The sequence below is a fragment of the Dermacentor albipictus genome, chromosome 7, assembly GCF_038994185.2.
Source record: "Dermacentor albipictus isolate Rhodes 1998 colony chromosome 7, USDA_Dalb.pri_finalv2, whole genome shotgun sequence".
NCBI lineage: Eukaryota > Metazoa > Arthropoda > Arachnida > Ixodida > Ixodidae > Dermacentor > Dermacentor albipictus.
In genome coordinates this window covers 68,070,807-68,092,794 of record NC_091827.1, presented here as the reverse complement: position 1 = coordinate 68,092,794, position 21,988 = coordinate 68,070,807, and positions in this window count along the sequence as shown.

Below are 21,988 nucleotides of genomic sequence, written 5' to 3'. Positions count from 1 at the left end.
GGGACTGGGATGCGCCGTCGCGATGATTCAATATTTTTTTTTTCTAAATTCTTGGACGTTTCAATATTATCTCTCAAGTTGCGTCGCACTAGATATTTATTGATGTTCTCAGCGGGCGATTTCCCGCTGCTTCTTTTTTTGTAATCCAGCCCTTCGCAAAACCAGTGGCACTCGCTCGGACTCACTGGGACACCAGTGAGAACGCTGTACAAGAGATGGGTCACGCTGGAAAAGACGCTGGTTCCACTGCCATGACGCTGGGGCGCACTGGTTTGTGCTGTACAGGCGCTGGTTCTCGCTGCAGTTCGCAAGTTCGCACTGGAAACTGCGGCGGTTGGGTTTGTGCCGCGCTGGTTCCAGTACGAAAGGTGGTGCGATGCTGAATATTAAATGCTTTATACAATGTCATCGCTTGATACTCGCCTCTTGTCCTAAATAACGCTATATCTTGGGGTTATAAAACCCTATTTAGTGTCGTTGCTTGGAATAAGGGTGCGTGAGCTGCCCTGTTTATATTCATGGAGATTTGAAACTCAAGATCACTTTTGTTTCTTTTTTTCATTTTCCCTTTTGACAGGGCGGACAGCCAAATTCTTGAGCGAAACCACGTAAGCGCAGAGGATGCCGCCTTTTTTAGTAGTTCTCACGTAACATATGACTGGGAGTTGTCGCCGTTGTCGCAGTGTTGTGGAGTGGACATGAAATGCAGAAGTCATTCAGACGCGCGTGAACGGACGCCTAGTTCTAAGCATACATCGCTGACTTATACAATCGCACCGATAACAAAGCTGAGGTGATTTGTGCGCATCCACTTTCCATATTGTACGAAAAAAAAGTACTGAGGCTCAAATACACACATTTTAGCTTTCGCCAGCTACCCATGCCGAGATCTGTCGCCACCGAAGCTCAGGCCTAGCGTATCCGCTGAGTCCGTCCTCACGCTATCGGCGCGTCTAGGCTCAGGAATCAAGAAATCTAACAAGGATAAATCACTCTAATTTTCAGCTTTCGCATCGGTGTTCTTAAATAAACAATTTTTTCATGTCTACAGTGCCAGCACAAGACGCGATCACCGCAGATGTGACGCCAGAATAGCAGCTTGGGCTTGTTGGTTTTCGATCCTGCTGTTAACAGCGCAAAATGTAGACAAGAGACGTCTCTTGTCTACATTTTGCGCTATTAACAGCAAGATGTGACGCGTCATAGACACAGGTATATGTGCTATCGCCGAAGGCTCCCAGCACTAGCCTGCGCTTCTCTGACGAAGATATGACTAGGCAGGCGCGTTGACTGAAAGGCAACACTGAACTAAGGAAGCCTTGCATATCCCTTGTGTGAAGAACAAGAAACGGCTATCGAAATCAGCAGTAACAGCCCATATACCGTCCCGGGTCGGCGGTTCATTTAGGAGTTTTTTTCGAAGTTAAAACAGCAATCGAAAGTGAAAATCGATGTTGTGGCACTTCCAAGCACACTGCTGAGTACGGACAGCAACTTTTTCGTTCTGGTACAGGCATGAGTTTTTGTTGCTGGGTGATAGCGCATCAACCATGTCTGTACGAGACGTAGCTCTGCGAAACAAACTGCTTCTCGGCTTTGACATGGGTAATTATCTGTCTATATCTGCTGGCGTGGCGTAGTGGTAAAGTGCAGGGCTTGGGATCTGTAGGTCGGACGTTCAGATCCTGTTCCGCGCAGTTTTGTTTTATTGCACTAAAACGATCTTTGTTGCTGTCTGTAATACAAAAAATATATACGGTGTCCAGGCACCGCATACTTAACGCGCTAGAGCTGTTTTTCGCACGAGTAGCCAGTGCCTCCCAGTGCGCCGCCCCTTCCCAGCACCCCAGCATCCAGCGCGCCGCACTGGGCCCATAATGCGGCGCACTGGGTCCCAGTGGCACAGGGTTTTGCTATAGGGAGTGCATTATTTCATAACACAAACAAGACCATATGCCATGCTTCTTTTTTTAATGTGCTTCTTACCGCTCCCTTTCCACTCCACTGAACTTGCCAGAATCTGTAGCATCGACAAGTTCATAGACCAAACAGTGATGACATTAGTCAGGCAGCGGACTCGGGCGAGCGTCTCAGTGCGCGTTTTTCGAACATCGCAGACCCGGCGCCGTAGCAGAAATCTTCCTCGCGTCTGTGCTTGCTACATACCCGAGTTGTAGCCGATGACTGTTTGCCGGTTTTATGTTTCGCGAGCCAAGCTTCACGCAGCTTCTTGTCCTGCGGCTACGTATGAATAAGGCTGACACCGGGCTCCGTTGCGTGCGTCCGGCACTGCGGCACCGAGCAGTAGCCTACCATGTTACGTGCCTTTATAGGCAGCCACTACCTATTGTAGTGCTTTCAAGCGTTGTGAAGGAGACACTCGAAGCGGGAAAATCTCGCCACTAAATGAGGACCCCAGGGTACAGTCGCAATCTTTTTGAGCGTGAACACGACAGCGCGTGGCTTATGATACTGCCACCGAAGTTTAGTGGCGCCTCACAATTCCTTTGCGCATGCGCGCCAAGAGTAGCGTCCCTTCGCGCGCGTCACGTCATCGGAGCGCTCGCTTGTCGTCTGCTAGCTGCTTTTTTGATTCCTCGGGGATGACCGGATTGTCACTGTAAGCGAAAGCGAGATGTTTCCATTATAAATGGTGTGTTCCTTATTCATTGCGTTACCCTAATTGCCTGGAAATCGTTACCTACTTTCCTGCCGGGCTTTTGTAGGCAGACAATGCAGAAAACAAGCTAACAAACGCAAACGTCAGAACTATTATTTTGTCAATTTTTCACAAAATAATGAAAGACTCGGAAAAGTAACAGCTGCAACCTGGAATTATACGCTGTTTCACTTTCTTTAATATTTTGTCATATTTCCTTTTGCAGCTACAACTGCCGCCATTCTAGACGGTAGGGAAGAGTACAGGGCAGGAACAAAGTTACTTGCTCTAAGATGCTCCCACTCTTGGGAAACAGCTACGCACAGCTCGTCCGCAGTTGCCGAGTGAATAGGGTGTCGCACCATGGCTGCTTTTATGCGGCCCCATACGTTTTCGCAGATGTTCATGTCAGCGCCCTTGGCCGGCCAGGAGAGCAGATGGACCCCACGCGTTTGTAGGTGCTCTCTCACAATTTTCGCGGTGTGCACTGGCGCGAGGTCATGCTGGAACACAAAATCAGCATCGGGGAAAGTGGCGTGGGCGTAAGGAAGGAGCACGTTGTCCGTGATGTCCCTGCAATAGCGCTGCGAAGTAAGAGTGCCCTCGATGCGGCATAGAGGCCCAGTACCACGTCTTGACACCGCGCCCCACATGTTCACGCAGGTGCGTCTGCTCGCCGTGACTCCCTGCAGACTGGCTGGCTCGTAACTGCATGGAAATTGTATTAAATTCAGTTCTTCACACAAAATAAAGTCCGTTAGGAAGCATTTTCTTACCGTGTTCCTCTAGTGCGCCACAGCCGCACGCGTTGGTCTTGGCGTGTCAAAAAAGTCGACTCGTCCGAGAAGATTACTCGGCGCCAGTCATTGGAAGTCCGCAAGGCGTGAGCTTCGGCAAATTGCAGGCGTGACACCTTGTTCGAAGCGGTGAGAGTGGGCTTCTGTGCAGCCACATAACTTCCCAATCCAGCGCTCCTGAGGCGTCGCCGTATGGTAACAACGAAAGCGTCCGCATCAAGCAGCTGCCGCACTTATCTCGCCGACTGAAAGGGATTCTGCACTACCGCAGCTACCATAAGCGCATCTTCTTCATCTGTCGTTACCCTTGCCCGACGCCTATGTGGGGCGTCAGAAATGCGGCCTTCCTTCCTGAACGCTTGGATGATCCTATTGACACTCTTCAGCAGCCTCTCCACCAAGGCGCCGATGGAGCGCTGAGAATATCCCTTCAACGAAAGTTCTACTATTTTCCACCTCTCGTCTTCATGAACACGGGTCATGCTGACGTTAAGCAGTTGCTCTGATCAATGCGGTAATGTGAACGAATATATACCTTCCTCGAACACAGGGGTGGTCACTGTTACGCCCACCAGTATAATACGCATGCGTCGCAAAAGCTTAGCTATAGTCGAACAATGATCTTAGGAACGTTGGCAAAAGATAACATAGTTTCAAGTTTATTCATACATCGTGCGCTATGTAATTTCAAGTTAAACATTGTTACCGCTCTTGAAGCGGTGCGCGTGTAGCAGACGACACGCGCGTGCTTGCGTGACGCAATGCGCGCGAAGGTAGAATTCTCACACGCGAGACGCACTGCGCATGCGCACCGCTTCTCGCTGCCACCGCTAAACTGCGCTGGTAGTGCGGAAAGCCACGCGCTCCCGTGTTCACCCTCAAAATGATCGCGACTGTACGATGGAATTTAAACTCTTGTTTTCAGCTCGCTTCGGCGCTCTCGAAGCAGCCGATGCGGCCGCTATGTCCACATGATCCCTAATAGCACGGCACGCCGACGGAGGCGCCAGCTTTTCCCGTGGTGGAGCTCGAGGCCTATACGCGCAGGTGCTGCACTGATAACTTGTGATAAGCGCATGTGCCCATCTTCTGTCAGACTGTAAGACTTGGCAACCAATACAAATGCGGCATCGTGGCTAAAACGGCTCACGTCACAAGTAAACAGAAAATTTTTTATAATGTTTTAACTACCAATTTAAAGGCAAGATTGCGCTTGCAAAATTGAAGGCCGACATTCATATCTTGCCCAAGAACAACTTCACAAAAGTCATCGTAGGGTACTATGGCCCGCAGTATTTTGGCTGTGGACAGCCCTGAATGAAAACGAAAATTAAATTGTCTCTCAGTGACGCTGATCTCCCCACCATATTAGAAAACGGAAAACGCCACCTGCCTCCCTGCTGCGCGGGCGCCAATGCTAAGACAATTACGAGTTGTCTTCATTCTAATCAATAAAGCCTTGTTTTTATTTGCTGTTATACGGACAAACGTGATTATCCGAGCTGCGGTACCACCAAAAGATTGGGAACAGAATAGAGCACGCTTCGCCTCGACTCTAGACGTCACCACAAAAAAAAAAAGAAGAAGAAGAAGAAGAAGAAGAAGACCGGATGAAGCCCGTGCCAGCGAAACCTGTTGGTCTGCACTCGCAAAGGAGAGGGTTGAGGGATCAGCGTCACTGGACCACTCTTTCATAATTATTTCCATGCTGCCAACCTGGGCGTCGCTGGCAGTGCCATAGTACTGTAGGTTGTAGCACCCAAAATGATTTTGTTTAAGATGTTGTGGTAGAGGTAATTATATGACTTTGAGTCCCCAATTCTTTGAATTGAAGTGCTTCCTCTATAAGTAATAATTAAGGATATGGTTATTACTTTTCTGCCATATTTTTCACGCTACCGAGTTTCTAGTAATCACAAAGACACACAACATCATAGAATATCTGGAAATATCCTTACAAAATTCACGGTTTCTTTGTAAAATTCTGTGCAGCTGACTGTACTTGCGACATGAAGTCGCACAACAAGAACAGTTTTCTGAAACTTTCGAGGGTAGGAAGGAAAGCGTGAAACGTAACGGCAGGTTTCGCAGTGGCTTCATCGGAACGAGCGGAAGAGGGGAAGTAAAAAATTACCGACGATTACGTTACTTCCTAATGCGAAATTTGAGCGCAGCAAATGCGAGCCTTTGTTTGCGTTTGGCCTCGGCCTCGGCCGCGCGAACGGTAGAGTCTTCTCTGCGACGGCGATGAGCTTCTGCTTCAGCCTCGCTTACTGCTGGTTGCTCTCGACGGCGGCGATGAGCCTCCGCTTCGGCGGTGCGAACGGCAGGGTCTTCTCGGCGGCGGCGATGAGCTTCTGCTTCAGCCTCGCTTACTGCTGGTTGCTCTCGACGGCGGCGATGAGCCTCCGCTTCGGCGGCGCGAACTGCAGGGTCTTCTAGGCGGCGGCGATGAGCTTCTGCTTCAGCCTCGCTTACTGCTGGTTGCTCTCGACGGCGGCGATGAGCCTCCGCTTCGGCGGCGCGAACGGCAGGGTCTTCTCGGCGGCGGCGCTTAGCCTCTGCTTCGGCGACGCGTACTCCTGGATCATCTCGACGGCGGCGACGGTAAGCTTCTGCTTCGGCGGCACGCACCTCTGGATTCTGACGGCGCCGGCGCTGGGCCTCTGCTCTGGCAGCTCGTTTAGCAGCAGCAGCAGCAGCAGCAGCAGACGGAGGACTTCCATCGATCGTCTCGCTCATGGCTCAGAAAGAACTGGCAGATAATTTCGCAGTGGCGAACGGCAGCGGCAATTTCGGCTCGGGCGGTGCACATATACAGATCCGCCGCCACCGATCTGGCTCTCTGATTGCCACCACACAGGGCGAACGGCAGCGGCAATTTCGGCTCGGGCGGTGCACATATACAGATCCGCCGCCACCGATCTGGCTCTCTGATTGCCACCGCACAGGGGTTGCATTGGAGGAGGAGCGAAGAAAGGAATTAAGTTCGAGCCGGCGCTTTGACAACCGGAGACTCGCAGGAAGAGGGGGGAGGGGGGCGGCGTGTACACCCAGCGGCAAACGATGGGGGCAGAAGCGCGCGCAGCAAGCGGACAACACGATAAAGGGAGGAGGGAAGAGATAGCAGCGACTAACTGATGCCGCTGACGCCGATAGTGAGTCAACCCCAGCTGCGAAGTTGGTTTCAGGGACAACGCCGCCGATGCCGACACAAACAATATGATACCCTCGCTTCCGCAGCGCTAAGAACCAGGTCTAGCCGTGGGAAGGTGGTCACGTATTCGTCGACGTGCCGGGGCCTACGTGAAATAACCGGCGCGTCGGCAACTGAAGAGCACCCTATCCGCCACACAAGAACAGGGGGGGGGGGTACCCTTTCCTCCTCTTTCTGCATGGCGGCGACGGTGTTCTATGCAGTCACGTTATCCTGACTCTCTAGCGGCGTCAGCGGCATCCAGCGGTATCAGTCGGTCGCTGCTAGCGCTGGGGGGATGAAAGGGGGGCGGAGCTGGTTACGAGGCCGACGACAACGCCGACGACGACGCGAAACCCAGGAACGGACGCCAAAGAGCTGCGCTCTAAAATGAGCTGAACATCGCGCGGCGCCCGCGGCTATACACAGCCTGTCGAGTCATACGCCGCGAAACTCTTCGGCCGCACCGAGTCTGAAGACGATCCAGAGAATCCCATTCGCGACTTTTGACGGCCGCACGTATTCAACGTCGCTCTCAACGAACGCTTCGCCGTAAACGCGAGCGCCGGGCGCGCTGGTTGAACGCCCTCTTGCTGCTGTCTTTGTTCGCTGCGCGTTCTGAACGGAAGAGGGACCCAAGAGCCTCAACGCCTTACAACGCCTGACTGTATGTTTAGCGACGCCTGCTCCCAGCATGAACACACAGCATGAGCGCACCCCACAATAAAGGTTCCGCTAAGGCGAGTGGTTTAGTGACCACTTTGCGAATTAAATTTTTTAGCCCGCACACTCGTGCAATTATTTCATGGGGTGTTGATAAAGCTGCATCCGACAATTCTGCGGCGCAACGCATCGGGTGCATGATCGGGCTACTGGATACCGGAGCATTCTTTGCAATTTGCGCCCAGTCACGCCGGCGGAAAAAGGGGTGTCTTCAGGCATATATGACACCTCCTCCCCCCCGCCCCCCGCACTGGCCCCTTGCACCCGGGGCCCACGGCCCCCCGGCCCCCCCTGTTGCTACGCCACTGTTGATGCGACGCCTTGGAGGATTTGGTCGCTAAGGGACTCGTCGTGCCAAGCGCCGAACGCACAAGCAGGCGCTAGCCTTTGTAGCGCGGTGACGAAGTCCTGGAAGGTTTCTCCGGGTAGTTGCTTCCTTTCCCGGAAGATAATACGGTGCACCAAGGGGGTTGGTGCTTTCTTCGTAGTGCTGGTCGAAGATGCGGAGAACGTCTTCGAACGTAGTAGCCGTCTGGTCCGTTTGCGACGCGAGGTCGCAGTAGAGACGCTGCCCCTCGAAGACTAAGTTGCTCAGTAAAATGGCTTTCTTCCTCTCGTCTTGTAGTGCCTCGCCTCCGGTTGCCTCGAGAAACGTGCGAAAGTACCGTTTCCACGTGAGCCATGGTACCGCAGGAGTGCCGGGTAGCACCAGGAAAGGCGGCATGTGGGTTACGAACGCCATGCCGGGCACCAAAAACAAAGGCGGATGAGTTGCAGTTGGTGGAGGAGACGTAGCTGGGGCGTCTTGCATGCCGGAAGCAGGAGGAGGAGCAGAAGTACGGCAAGGGCATGTAGGAAGCATAGCAATGGTTTACCTCGTCGCCAGTTTGTTGTAGCTCCGACGGGGCAGCAGGACGAAACGTTTACGGCATGAGTCCTAACCGCCGGGGCGCGCAGCGCCGCAAGAAAGAGCCGGACTGCTCCAGTCGGGGACCAGAAGAAGATTGAACTTTTATTTCTCCGAGGGGAAGCAGGAAGGCAACTTACCGCGTTTGGCGCTGAGTGGCGCCCTGATGTAAAGACCCAAAACCGAAACCAGAAGTTAACACGGGATACCACACAGACCCGACCATGACTGAGGACGATAAGGTTCATCACGTCCTCAAAGGCATTGCTGACGACGCCTTCAATTTACTGGTGTTTACGAACGTCACCAGTATCGATGCGATCCTCAAGGAGTTCCGCCGTCTCGAGCATGCTAAAAGCCTCCGGGTGTCTCAGCACATCACGCGACTTCCCAACACAGCTGCAACATCATCCTGTGACGACCTCTTCCACCAGCCGTCGCGATGTGACAACTTGACCCGCATCATTCGTCGTGAGGTCGAAGCGGCACAAGCGGCGGCCCCTTCATTCACGTCACCTGATCATTGTCTGATGACAATCTCCTTGATCCAGGCCGTCGTCCGTCAAGAGTTGTCCAACGTCGGCCTGCAGTCCATTCGTTCCATACGCTCGGAACCTCTTTCTCCACGCACGTCCCCACCACGTTCTTCTTACTCCTCTTACGGCCAGCGCAACCCCTCCGAATGGCGAACCGCGGACGACAAGCCGATCTGTTTTAACTGCCGACGCATTGGACATGTCGCTCGCCACTGCCGCAGCCGCTGGACTTCTCCGATGCGCTATTCTCCTGATTACCACCTCGCCCCTCTAGCGCGTTCTTTTCCTTCGCCCCTTCTATGCCTGCCCCATCATCTGGCCCTGCGACACCTTTGACACGACCCCGCTACTCCCGCTCGCCTTCTTCCTCCCGTCGTCAATCTCGTTCGCCCCCGTCACGCCGTGCTCCTTCTCCGACCTACTCGCCGTACCCCCGACCGGAAAACAAGACAGCGCAGCTTCTGCAGGTGAAGCTGCAAAGACGACATTGGCTCAAAATCCTCGCTTCACCTTGATATGAAGTGCTGTGCCACACGTGTCAAACATGATTCGTTCTTTTTATGTTACGTCATAGGCAAGCAGCCTATATATCTAGTTCGCTGTCACTGAAATAAACCAGTGCGGTACGTGCTCTTGGATCGTCTCCGTCACTCTGCCACCCGCTACAACAGTGGCGACGAGGTTGACCACCCCGCGGAGTCCCCGCCACGAACAGCGGCGTCTCGGTAGCGCTGGGAGTCCTGCTGGGTACTGAAAGTAATCGAGTCTACGGAGCATCGGCGGTCATGGCCCTGGCTACGAACCTCGGTACCCCAAGTTTCGACGAAAATCAAGATAAGTGGGATATTTACTTGACTCGACTGGAGGCATTTTTTGAAGCAAATGATATTAAGACAGATGATAAGAAAAGGGCACTCTTGGTTTCGACACTATCAACGAAGACGGTAGGCGTTCTTGCTGGACAGTGCGCGCCCCAGAAAGTAAACGCCCTGAGTTACAAGGACGCACTTACCATCCTAAATAACCAACCGCCGAAGACTAATGAGGTTGCCGCAAGTTACAAGTTCTTTACAAGGGATCAGGCTGCAAGCGAATCTGTCCGGGACTATGTTGTTGAGCTACGCAAGCTTGCGGATAATTGTCACTTCGGTACCAGTCTGGACCGTATGTTACGGGACCGCATTGTGTGTGGCATCCGAAATCGGGCGGTGCAGCAGACGCTGCTTGAAAAAACTGAGCTCACACTTGCCCAAGCTGAAACGATTGCCATAGCGGCAGAGACAGCCGCACTGGAAGTAAGCGCCATGACTAGACCTGATAATGAGGCAGCGGTGTGCACTGTAGCGAGTAAATCGCGCCGATATCAGACCTTCGCCAAAGATAAGCAAAGCCATACTGAGCGCGCACGCTGCGGAAACTACGGTCACGAAGCAAGCGACTGTCCGCACAAAAAGGAGCAGTGTTTTCGCTGTCGGAAGACTGGTCATTTCGCAAGAAAATGCCGCTCCCAGTCGGGGCTCCGGGCTGGTCGTAGGCGCGATGGCGTCGCTAACGCAGTTCATTATGAGAGCGCTGTATCCGACACGGAGGAAGGCGATATTTCATCAGTCTTCACATTGCAGGAATCACGGGAAAAGAAACTTTTGCTCCAGGCGTTCCGCAGAACTATCCGCTGGGGTGGCGTGCCCTTGAACATGATTATTGACACGGGATCGCCGTTTTCTGCCATTCCGCAGGAGGTGTATCTAAAGCACCGTCTGAGTTGGCCACGCTTATCGAAATGCAAACACACGCTCAACTGTTACTTGGGCAAGCTGCCCATTGTCGGTGAACTGCACCTTGAAGCCCATTTTGCGGGGAAGACTGTACCTGCCACACTGATAGTTACAGGCTGCTCGGGTCCCAGCCTTTGCGGAAGGCACTTAATCCAAGCGTTCTCGCTTTTGCCTTCCGGGTTTCTCGCTGCGCTTCAATCGACGTCAGCAGATCCCGACAGCCTCAGGACCGAGTTTCCTGCCCTTTTTGAGCCAGGACTTGGAAACATTCAGGGGCCACCTGTGAAATTCCACATTCGAGAAGGCGCCCAACCGAAGTTCCACAAAGCCCGGTCAATTCCTTATGCTCTTCGTGAAAAAGTGGAAACTGAGCTGGACCGTTTAGTAGAGCAAGGCATATTATCGCCCATAGCACATTCTGAGTGGGCGGCGCCAATCGTACCGGTACTGAAGAAAGACGGTTCCCTTCGCATCTGCGGCGATTTCAAAACCACAATCAATGCTGCGTGCATAACTGAGCAGTACCCTTTACCAAACATTGAAGACATTTTCGCGTCGCTACGTGGGGGATCATTTTTCACAACACTGGACCTTAAGGATGCATATAACCAACTCCCATTGGATGAGGAGGCGAGGAAGTTGGCCGTGATAAACACTCACAAGGGGTTGTTCTGCTATAACCGTCTTCCGTTCGGAGTTGCCTCGGCTCCCGCGATTTTTCAGCGGCGCATGGAAACGGTCCTGGCTGGTCTTCCAGCCGTGCAGGTGTATTTGGACGATGTATTGATAGCGGAACGTCATGACGATAATGGCTCAGTGCTTCGGGACGTTTTGCGCAGGCTTCAAGAAAATGGTATCAAGCTGAAGGCCGAAAAATGCCATTTTCGCAAAGACTCAATCGTCTAGCTGGGCCATCGCATTGACAAAGACGGCTTGCATCCGCTTGAGAAGAACCTAGCAGCAATACGTGACTCGCCACGGCCTACAAATGTGAGCGAACTGCGCTCTTTCTTGGGTCTGTTGACTTATTATCACCGGTTCTTGCCACACATGTCAACGATGCTGGCGCCGTTGTATCTTTTGCTTGAAAAAGAGCATAAATGGCACTGGGGAACGGCGCAGGAACATTCATATCTCAAGGCTAAACAAACACTTCTGAATTCGCCTGTTCTGACGTATTTCGATCCCAACCAACCAGTGCGTTTGGAATGCGATGCGTCACCTTCGGGTTTAGGTGCCGTAATCTCGCACCGAATTGGAACATTGGATAAGCCCATTGCTTTCCATTCACGCACGTTAACACACGCTGAAAATTATTCTTAGCTCGAGAAGGAAGCGCTCGCACTGGTGTTCGGAGTAACAAAATTTCGAGACTACCTGCTGGGCCGCGAGTTTATATTGGTCACGGACCACCAACCACTGGTGGGACTTCTACGAGAAGATCGACCTGTGCCCCCAATGGCGTCGGTACGTATTCAGAGATGGGCTCTGTTTCTAAGCCAATATAGCTACCGCATAGAGTACAAGGCCGGCAAGGAAAACGCCAACGCGGACGCACTCAGCCGCTTGCCCGTGCCGATAACAGACGTTTGTCGATCGGGCACCTTACCAGAATACGTATTGTCTACAGAGACCCTTGACAGCTCGTTCGTGCCAGCGGATGCCATACGGGCGCTGACGAACGGAGATGAACACCTTAGCGTTGTGCAGCACTTTGTACTGAATGGATGGCCTAAACGCTTGTCACCGTGTCACAATCACCTTCAACCTTATTTTTGCAGAAGACTGGAGCTGTCAAGCGTAGAAGGCCTGCTCTACTGGGGTCATCGCATCGTCGTACCCCGCAAGGCGCGAGTCTCCATGCTCGCTGAGCTACATCGGTCACACCAGGTTGCATCTGCGATGAAAAGACTGGCTCGGACGCTGTTCTGGTGGCCTGGGTTGGATGGTGAGATCGAAAGCCTTGCACGCTCGTGCATCTCATGTGTACAAGCTCAGCCAATGCCTCATCGACAGGTTCCTATCTGTTGGCCAGAAACGGGAACCAAATGGTCAAGGCTTCACATTGATTACGCCGGACCGATAGAGGGACGCATGCTGTTGATAGTCGTTGACTCGCATACTAAATGGATTGAGGCACTTCCCGTCAAGTCGGCGACCACAGAAGTCACAATTGCGCGGCTTCGAGAATTGTTTGCGCGTTTTGGCTTGCCGCAAACAGTTGTGTCGGATAACAGGCCACAGTTTGCAAGTCAGCAGTTTTCCCAGTTCATGTCTGTCAACAAAATAACTCATCTACGTAGTGCGCCGTACCACCCACAATCTAATGGTCTCGCAGAGCGTGCGGTCCGCACAATAAAGGATGGCCTTCTTAAGCACTCGTTGGTGAACGATCTCGAAACAAAACTAGCGCGAGTGCTCCTAGGCTATCGACGTACCCCACTACCGTGCGGGAAGTCTCCTTCAGAGATGCTGATGAACTACCAAATTCGTTCGCGCTTGGATACTTGCGTCCCTTCTCTACCTCAAAGTTACTCGCAGCCTCCCAGATTCCACTCCGGCGACCAGGTGTGGGTGCGCAACTTTGGCCTAGGGGAGCGTTGGCGTCCAGGCATCGTCAAGAGCGTAGAGGGTTCACGCCTTGTAACGGTCGACACTCCAGATGGCCTCGCCAGACGTCACTTCGACCAAATTTTCCGTCGCGTGCCTGTGTCACCCGTGACCCCAAAAGCGGAGGCGTCCGACTCGCTTCAACCCAGCCCGGACAACAAGAATCGGCCCTCGTCAACGCCAGAAGCCCGGTGCAGCCTGGCCACTCCAGAAGCAAGTGGCGCTGCGCCTGTTCCTTCGACAACACCTCCAACGTCCGTCCCAGCCGAACAGGCTCTCTCCCCAAAGTCCGCCGGTCTTACGGAGGTCTACCCGACAACGAAGACCCGTGCAAAGACTGCAGTTTTAAAAGAAAGGGAGAAGTGATATGAAGTGCTGTGCCACACGTGTCAAACATGATTCGTTCTTTTTATGTTACGTCATAGGCAAGCAGCCTATATATCTAGTTCGCTGTCACTGAAATAAACCAGTGCGGTACGTGCTCTTGGATCGTCTCCGTCACTCTGCCACCCGCTACAACACACCTTAGCGACGAACAAGAATCTTTTGGACGTTCTCGTCGACAATGTTCCTGTGTGCGCGTTCATTGACACCGGGGCGCATGGGTCCATTATGAGTGCTGCTCTTCGCCGTCGGCTCAAGAAAGCTCTGACGCCTGCCCCGAACCGATTTGTACAAGTCACCGACGCCCCGCAGGGGCGTCTGCGTAAGCAGGCGTTTGGTGTGTTGCGACACCACGGACCCGAGCACACGAGGGTTGGACCCTCCCGCGTGTAGCCGTGCGCGGCTTAGCCGTGTCTTGGGAAAGGGGGTACCTGGGGGTTGAGCTGAGGCTGGGTGTTTGGACCATTAAGGCGCCCCGGCGGTGGCAACACACCCCTTTGGCCTCTGCTTCGCGTAGACGGCACCCCCGGACTGACCCACCCGGGGGAAATCGGTAGTTGCCTTTTCCTGTCTCTCTCTCCCTATTACCTTCGTCTTTCCCTTACTTTCCGCCTTTCCTGTCTCCTTCTCATTTCTTTATTACTTCCGACCTTCCTGGCAGCAAGGGTTAACCTTGTGTGAGTAGCCAACCTTGGTTATGTCATATTGGGTTATAGTGGCAACGTACAGCTGGCGTCTGCAGGCCCTGTTCTTCAGGTCCTGCAGTGTCCCCTTGTTGGACTCCATGGTGGGTGGCTGGCGTTGCTGCCGAAAACTACACGTCCACACATGGCTACTTCCTTCCCTCCACTACCTGATCGCCCTCAGAAAAGAGGGCGCACCGATGAAGTCTTTCAATTTTTTGGCCGCCAAAAAGAATTGTTCCCGCGTTTCCATGTTATCCATTCTGCAAAACCAGATAAACCAGTAAGAACTATCTCACCCTTCCTTGTTTCGAAATCATTGACTGAAGCCTTTGGTCCTGGATATAAGGCGTCGAGGATGGCAAGCGGTGATCTCCTCTTGGAGCTCCGCGATCAAAAACAATATGAAAAATTGTCAACACTAGTGTCATTTGGGGAAACCCAAATAATTATAACCCCGCACCGCACGATGAACACCACCCGTGGTGTTGTCTCTGACGATGACTTGATGGAGCTCACTGAGGCTGAACTCTTGGAGGGCTTTAGTGACCAGAATGTTATAAACGTTAAACGAATTAAGATGAGGCGAGATGGAAAAGAGATCAAGACGAAACACCTAATACTCACTTTCGGCTCAAGTGTCCTTCCCGAGTCCATCGAGGCTGGTTACATCAAACTTCGTGTTCGACCATATGTTCCCAATCCTCTCAGATGCTTTAAGTGCCAACGTTTCGGCCACAGTTCACAGAACTGTCGAGGCCGGCTGACTTGTGCCAAGTGCAGTGACAATGAACATTCCTCCGAAACGTGCCAGAACACCCCACATTGTGTCAACTGTGATGGCGAGCATGCCGCATACTCGCGCGCCTGCCCGTCCTAGAAAAAAGAAAAAGAAATTGTGACTATAAAAGTAAAAGAAAATATCACTTTCAAAGAGGCATGGAGGCGGGTGTCATACCTGTCTAAGAGCAGCTTTGCCGATGTGGCGCGTAAGGGGGCAGCGCCACAACGGCTTCCGGCGGCTGTCCGACCCACAAGCAGTGAGTCGGCAGTTACGCCATCTGCCCCCGCGGCGGTCGCAGCTAGCACTGCTCCGTCAACACAGCAGGGGCGACCATCGACCCCGAAGGTGGGTGCAGCTGAGGGTGCCCCAACCTCCCCGGCCCCTCCCAGCGCTGGCAACAACCGTCGCAGCCAAATTCCGCAGGGTGCCCCATCCACCTCCGGGCTGGTGGGCGCAGGGGTCTTGCCCTCCAAGGCGGGACCCTCTCGGGAAACTTCTCGCTCGCAAGAGCAGGTGTCCGGCGCCTCACAAGAGGCAATGGACACTACACCTATTCCCACGGCGCGCCAAGCGCCTAAGGAGCGTCGAGGCTCCCTCGAACGCTCCAGAAAGGGCAAAACCCCGATTACAGGGCCTCGAAAGAGCTCTGTTATCTAAGACATAACGTCCGTTTTCGTACACACAGCAGCTATTTAATTCCAAAATGGATACACAAACTATACAATGGAATGTGAGAGGTCTCATACATAATCTTGACGACGTAACCGAACTTCTACATAAACTTAATCCGAAAGTACTCTGTGTACAGGAAACGCACTTAAAAGCGACACACACGAATTTTCTCCGGTCACATAATGTTTTTCGTAAAGATCGTGACGAGGTCAACACCTCATCCGGCGGTGTGGCCATAGTTGTCAATAAAGCTGTTGCTTGCCGACACTTGCCGCTTCGGACGTCCCTCGAGGCAGTTGCGGTTCGCGCAATTCTTTTTAATAAGTTAGTAGCCATCTGCTCCATCTACATTCCTCCAAACTATCATTTGAGCAAAATAGAATTCTACGAACTTATAATTCAACTTCCTGAGCCGTTTCTTATTGTTGGGGACTTTAATGCTCATAACAGTCTCTGGGGAGATTCCAGGACTCACTTGAGGGGACGACTGATCGAATCCTTTCTCGTCACCTCCGGTGTATGCCTATTTAATAAGAAAAAACCCACCTACTATAATATTGCGCATAATTCATACTCCTCGATAGATTTAGCCCTTGGATCTTCCATACTTTTCTCCTACTTAGAATGGAATGTCATAGAAAATCCGTTTGGGAGTGATCACTTTCCTATAACTTCAAACTTACTAACACGACCCGACACTCGTCCACGGGTACCTCGCTGGAAACTTGACTCCGCTGATTGGAAGCGTTTTAAGGAATGTACTTACTTATCACAAGATTTTATACGCGATTTTAGCATAGACGATGCTGTAGCATATTTTACCGCTTTTAATATTGATGCAGCTGAAACGTTCATTCCCCAAACAAATGGTCATTCATCTAAGAAACGTGTTCCTTGGTGGAATGAAGAGTGCACAGATGCACGAAAAAGACAAAATAAGGCATGGGGCAGATTGCGCCAATACCCTACGGCGGAAAATTACATTGCATTTAAACATATCAAGTCGCAAGGACGGCGCATGAGACGGCCGGCTAGAAGAGCAAGCTGGGAGAGGTTTCTCTCAGGCATCAACTCCTACACCCAAGAGGCTAAAGTATGGGATGGTCTGAGAAGGTTAAAAGGGCAGCAGATCAACCCATTACCTTTGATTGATGAGCGAGGAAATACTTTGGAAAACCAGGCCGATGCCCTTGGATTACATTTTGCTCATATATCTAGTTCCATAAACTATTCACAAACATTCCTTAAATATAAGCAAATAGCAGAACTTAGGCCAATAAACCGTAAATGCAGACCTAATCTACCGTACAACTGCCCTTTCAATATTGCCGAGCTTAGAGCTGCGTTCCGCTCGTGTATGAACTCTGCACCTGGAGCTGACAGAATCATGTATGACATGAATAAAAACCTACACATTGACACACAGATGACACTTCTGGCGCTTTTTAACTCTGTTTGGGCTGCCGGATACCTCCCATCCTCCTGGAAAGAAGCTATCGTAGTACCGGTCTTGAAACAAGGCAAGGACCCAGCCGACGTTTCAAGTTACCGTCCCATAGCACTCACAAGTTGCTTATGCAAACTCTTCGAGAAAATGATAAATCGTCGTCTTTTACATTTCCTTGAATCGAATACAATGCTCGACCCTTATCAATGCGGCTTCAGAGAGGGTAGGTCGACTACTGACCAGCTCGTGCGCATTGAGGCAGGCATTCGCGATGCCTTTATCTATAAGCAGTTTTTTCTTTCTGTTTTCTTAGGCATGGAAAAGGCATATGACACGACTTGGAGGTATGGGATTTTGCAAGACCTCTCAGAAATGGGTATTCGAGGGAATATGCTTAACGTAATTGATGTAATTGAAAGTTACCTATCAAACCGCACATTTCGCGTTAGGGTGGGCAATGCTCTAACCAGGCCATATACACAAGAAACTGGCGTGCCGGAAGGAGGGGTATTAAGCTGCGCTCTTTTTATAATCAAAATGAATTCGCTGCGCTCATCTATACCGCAGAGCATGTTTCATTCGGTATACGTCGATGACGTACAACTAGGCTTCAAGTCATGTAACCTTTCTATTTGTGAGCCGCATGTCCAGCTTGGCTTGAACAATGTTTGTAAATGGGCCGAAGAAAACGGCTTTAAACTGAATCCTGTTAAAAGCTCATGTGTCCTTTTCACACAAAAAGAGGATTATTTGCAGAGCCCAGTGTAGAACTACATTGACAGCACATACCAGTTGTCAAACAACACAAATTTTTAGGAATCATATTAGATTCAAAACTGACCTTCATCCCAAACTTAAAGCACCTAAAACAGAAATGTCTAAAAACAATGAACCTCCTTAAACTTTTATCACATACAACCTGGGGCAGCGACAGGAAGTGTCTGATAAACCTGTACAAAAGTCTTATGCGCACACGGTTAGATTATGGGGCCATAGTATATCAATCTGCCAGCCCAAGTTCTTTGAAGATGCTTGACCCTGTACACCACTTAGGTATCCGCTTGGTGACCGTTGCCTTCAGGACAAGTCCTGTAGAAAGTCTCTACGTTGAAGCTGATGAGTGGTCGCTCCATTTTCAAACGTCATACTCCAGTTGCATGTACTTTCTAAAAGTGAACGCAAACCGCGACCATCCCTCTTATGTAAACATAAACAACGTCACATCTGCAATGCTTTTTAATAACCGACCTGCAACTACAGAACCATTCTCTCTGCGCATTAGAAAGCTTGCTGAGAATATGCAAGTCCCAATTCTACAGCAAAACCTGATGATCCCAGCTAAGCCATTGCCGCCATGGCAGTGGAAGCCCATCGAATGCGATATATCATTCGTAGAGGTGACGAAACACGCTCCAGAAGCACATATTCGAATACATTTCTTGGAACTTCAATCTAAATACTCGTGCATAGAATTTTACACTGACGCTTCTAAGTCGCATGCCGGCGTGTTTTATGCTGCAATCGGACCATCCTTCTCCCAGTCCGGCGGACTGCATCCGGAAACAAGCATATTCACTGCGGAAGCGTATGCACTTCTATGTGCTGTCAAACAAATCAAGAAAGCAAAGTTGTACAAAGCCATTATATACACGGACTCTCTAAGCATTGTAAAAGCCCTAATGTTCCTCCGCAATTATTGAAACCCTGTACTTACCGAATATTATTCTGTCATTTGCACATCGTACATGTCTCAGCAGCAAATCATAATATGTTGGGTACCTGGACATAGGGGCATTGAGGGTAATATGCTGGCTGAGCAAATAGCCACATCAATTGCATCACAAGATATCCATCCTACCACTGCACTACCTGCCTTAGATCTAAAGCCTTTCATCCGAAAGAAACTCAGAAGCCACTGGCAGCGCTTATGGGATGCTGAAACAAATCATAAGCTTCACTTGATTAAGCCAAAACTTGGTTATTGGCCCCCGCATCAAAAACACGACGAACAGAAGTCCTATTCTGTCGTCTCAGAATAGGACACACATATGCCACACACAGTTTTCTGCTAACTGTAAATGAACCACCATCCTGCGATAGATGTGGTGAAAGGCTCACCGTCCTCCACGCTCTCTTGGAGTGTAGGGAAGCCGAAACAGAGAGAAAGAAACATTTTCCGCAAGCATACCGGCAGTACATCCCCCTTCATCCTGTAATGTTTCTTGGTAACGAACCGTTGTTTGACACCAGAGCTGTCCTAAATTTCCTAAACGATGTTGCCGTACATGTTGTTAGCCCTACGAATTTGTAGCACATCCTCTGTCCAGAGGATGCTGCTGCAATAAAATATTTTTGTATAGCACATGCCTTCAGGCCCTTCTGTTCCAAGGGCTCTCTTAGGCAGTAGTGCTTCTTGCAAACGTTTACCTTCATGTATTTTTAAATATCATCATTCTATTACAATGTATCTTTTGTGTGCTTAGTAGTACTCACTAGTCATTGCTATAACTTTATTACGTATAGCGTTTATGCGCTTGATTTTACATCATTCTTCTACGACGGATTTTAATGGTCATAGTATTCGTCATTATTCATCGCCATAATTTTATAGCATGTAGATTTTACGCACTTTACAGCGACTATTTTTAGGCCACTTTACAGCCAAGTCACATCTTCCGCAATTCATCGTCAACATTACCACGTGTCATGGCGCTTTTTGGCCAAACCTGGCCCTTGCGCCACAAAACACCACACATCATCATCATCAAGTCACCGACGGAGGGACTGTCGCTATTGTTGGCGTGTGCTCTGCCCGACTCACCATTGCTGAGAGACACACCGTTGTTCTCTTCACCGTCATCTAGCATTGCCCTCACGAACTCATTCTCGGTCTGGATTTCCTTGCCAATCATTCGGCCCTCATTGACTGTTCGGCCGGCTCACTTCGCCTTGACTTGCCTCTTCTTGCCGACCCTGTGGACCCGCCCCCAAGCCGTTTGGGCTCCATGGATTTTATTCGCCTACCGACTCAATCTGTGACGCACGTCGACTTGTCCTCACCAGCTGTACCTGACGGTAACTACGTGGTCGCACAAATTCCGGCAAATATACTTACACATGGTGTTACCGTGCCGCACACTGTGCTGACAATTGCTGGCAACCGCACCTGCCTTTCGCTTGTCAATTTCGCGCTAACCGCGCAAGTTCTGCCTCAGGGGATTTCATTGGCTATAATTAGCGCTTTGCAGGATGATGAGATCGAGCCATTCACAGTGGAAGATCGTCACAGCTCAACCCATACCGTGACGTCATCGCACGGTACTGACATCGACATTGAGAAGATGGTTTCCACTGACCATACACCTGTTCAAGCTGAAGCCCTTTGCCATGTTCTTGACGGCTATCGCGACATTTTTTCCTTTGACTATCGACCCTTAGGTCAAACGTACGTCGTGACCCACCGCATAAACACTGGCGATGCGAAACCTATTCACCGACGTCCATATCGTGTTTCTGCGTCCGAACGAGCTGTTACCCAACAGGAAGTCAAAAAGATGCTTGCAAAGGACATTATCGAGCCTTCCTGTAGTCCCTGGGCTTCTCCCGTCGTACTTGTCAAAAAGAAGGATGGAACGTGGCGTTTTTGTGTAGATTATCGCCACCTGAACAAAATCACAAAAAAGGACGTCTACCATTTGCCACGTATTGATGACGCTCTAGACTGCTTGTACGGTGCCACCTATTTTTCTTCTGTCGACCTACGGTCCGGCTACTGGCAGATATCCGTCCATGGCATGGACCGAGAGAAGACTGCATTTATTACCCCTTACGGCCTCTATCAGTTCAAGGTGATGCCTTTTGGTCTCTGTAACGCGCCCGCCACCTTCGAACGAATGATGGACTCTTTGCTTCAGGGGTTCAAGTGCTCCACGTGTTTGTGCTATCTAGATGTGGTCATCGTTTTTTCGCCCACATTTGACACGCATCTAGATCGTCTTTCAGCGATTCTTGATGTGTTCCGGTGCGCCGGTCTCCAGTTGAATTTGTCAAAATGTCACTTCGTTCGCCGCCAAATCACCGTCCTTGGACCCCTCGTGGACGCCAGAGGTGTGCGACCTGATCCCGACAAAACTCGCGCTGTTACGAACTTTCCTGTTCCGAAGTCTACCAAGCACGTTCGTAGTTTCAAAGGGCTGTGCTCTTATTTCCGAAGCTTTGTGAAGGATTTTGCGACCATCGCACGTCCTCTTACCAACCTCTTGAAGAAAGACGCCCCATTTTCTTGGGGACCTGACCAAGCCGCATCTTTTTCGCAGCTCACTACTCTCCTTACCACGCCTCCAATTTTGGCCCACTTTGACCCGTCTGCCTCAACGGAAGTACGAACTGATGCCAGTGGTCATGGCATAGGAGCAGGTTACCACAACGCCAGCGTGGACATGATCGCTTTATAGCCTATGCCAGCCGACTTCTATCACCCGCTGAGCGCAATTATTCGATCACAGAGCGCGAGTGCCTCGCTCTTGTGTGGGCTGTTGCGAAGTTTCGTCCATACTTGTACGGACGCCCTTCTGTGTCATCACTGATCACCACGCGCTCTGCTGGCTATCCTCGCTCAAGGACCCCACGGGACGACTTGCTCGCTGGGCGTTGCGCCTGCAAGAATATACTTTCTCCATGGTATATAAGACGGGACGCCTGCACCAGGATGCTGATTGTTTGTGCCGCTACCCCGTCGACGAAGCGGCGGATGCGGACGCCACTGCTTGCGTTTTCTCTGTGTCCCAGTTGCTTGAAATCGGCAACGGGCAACGC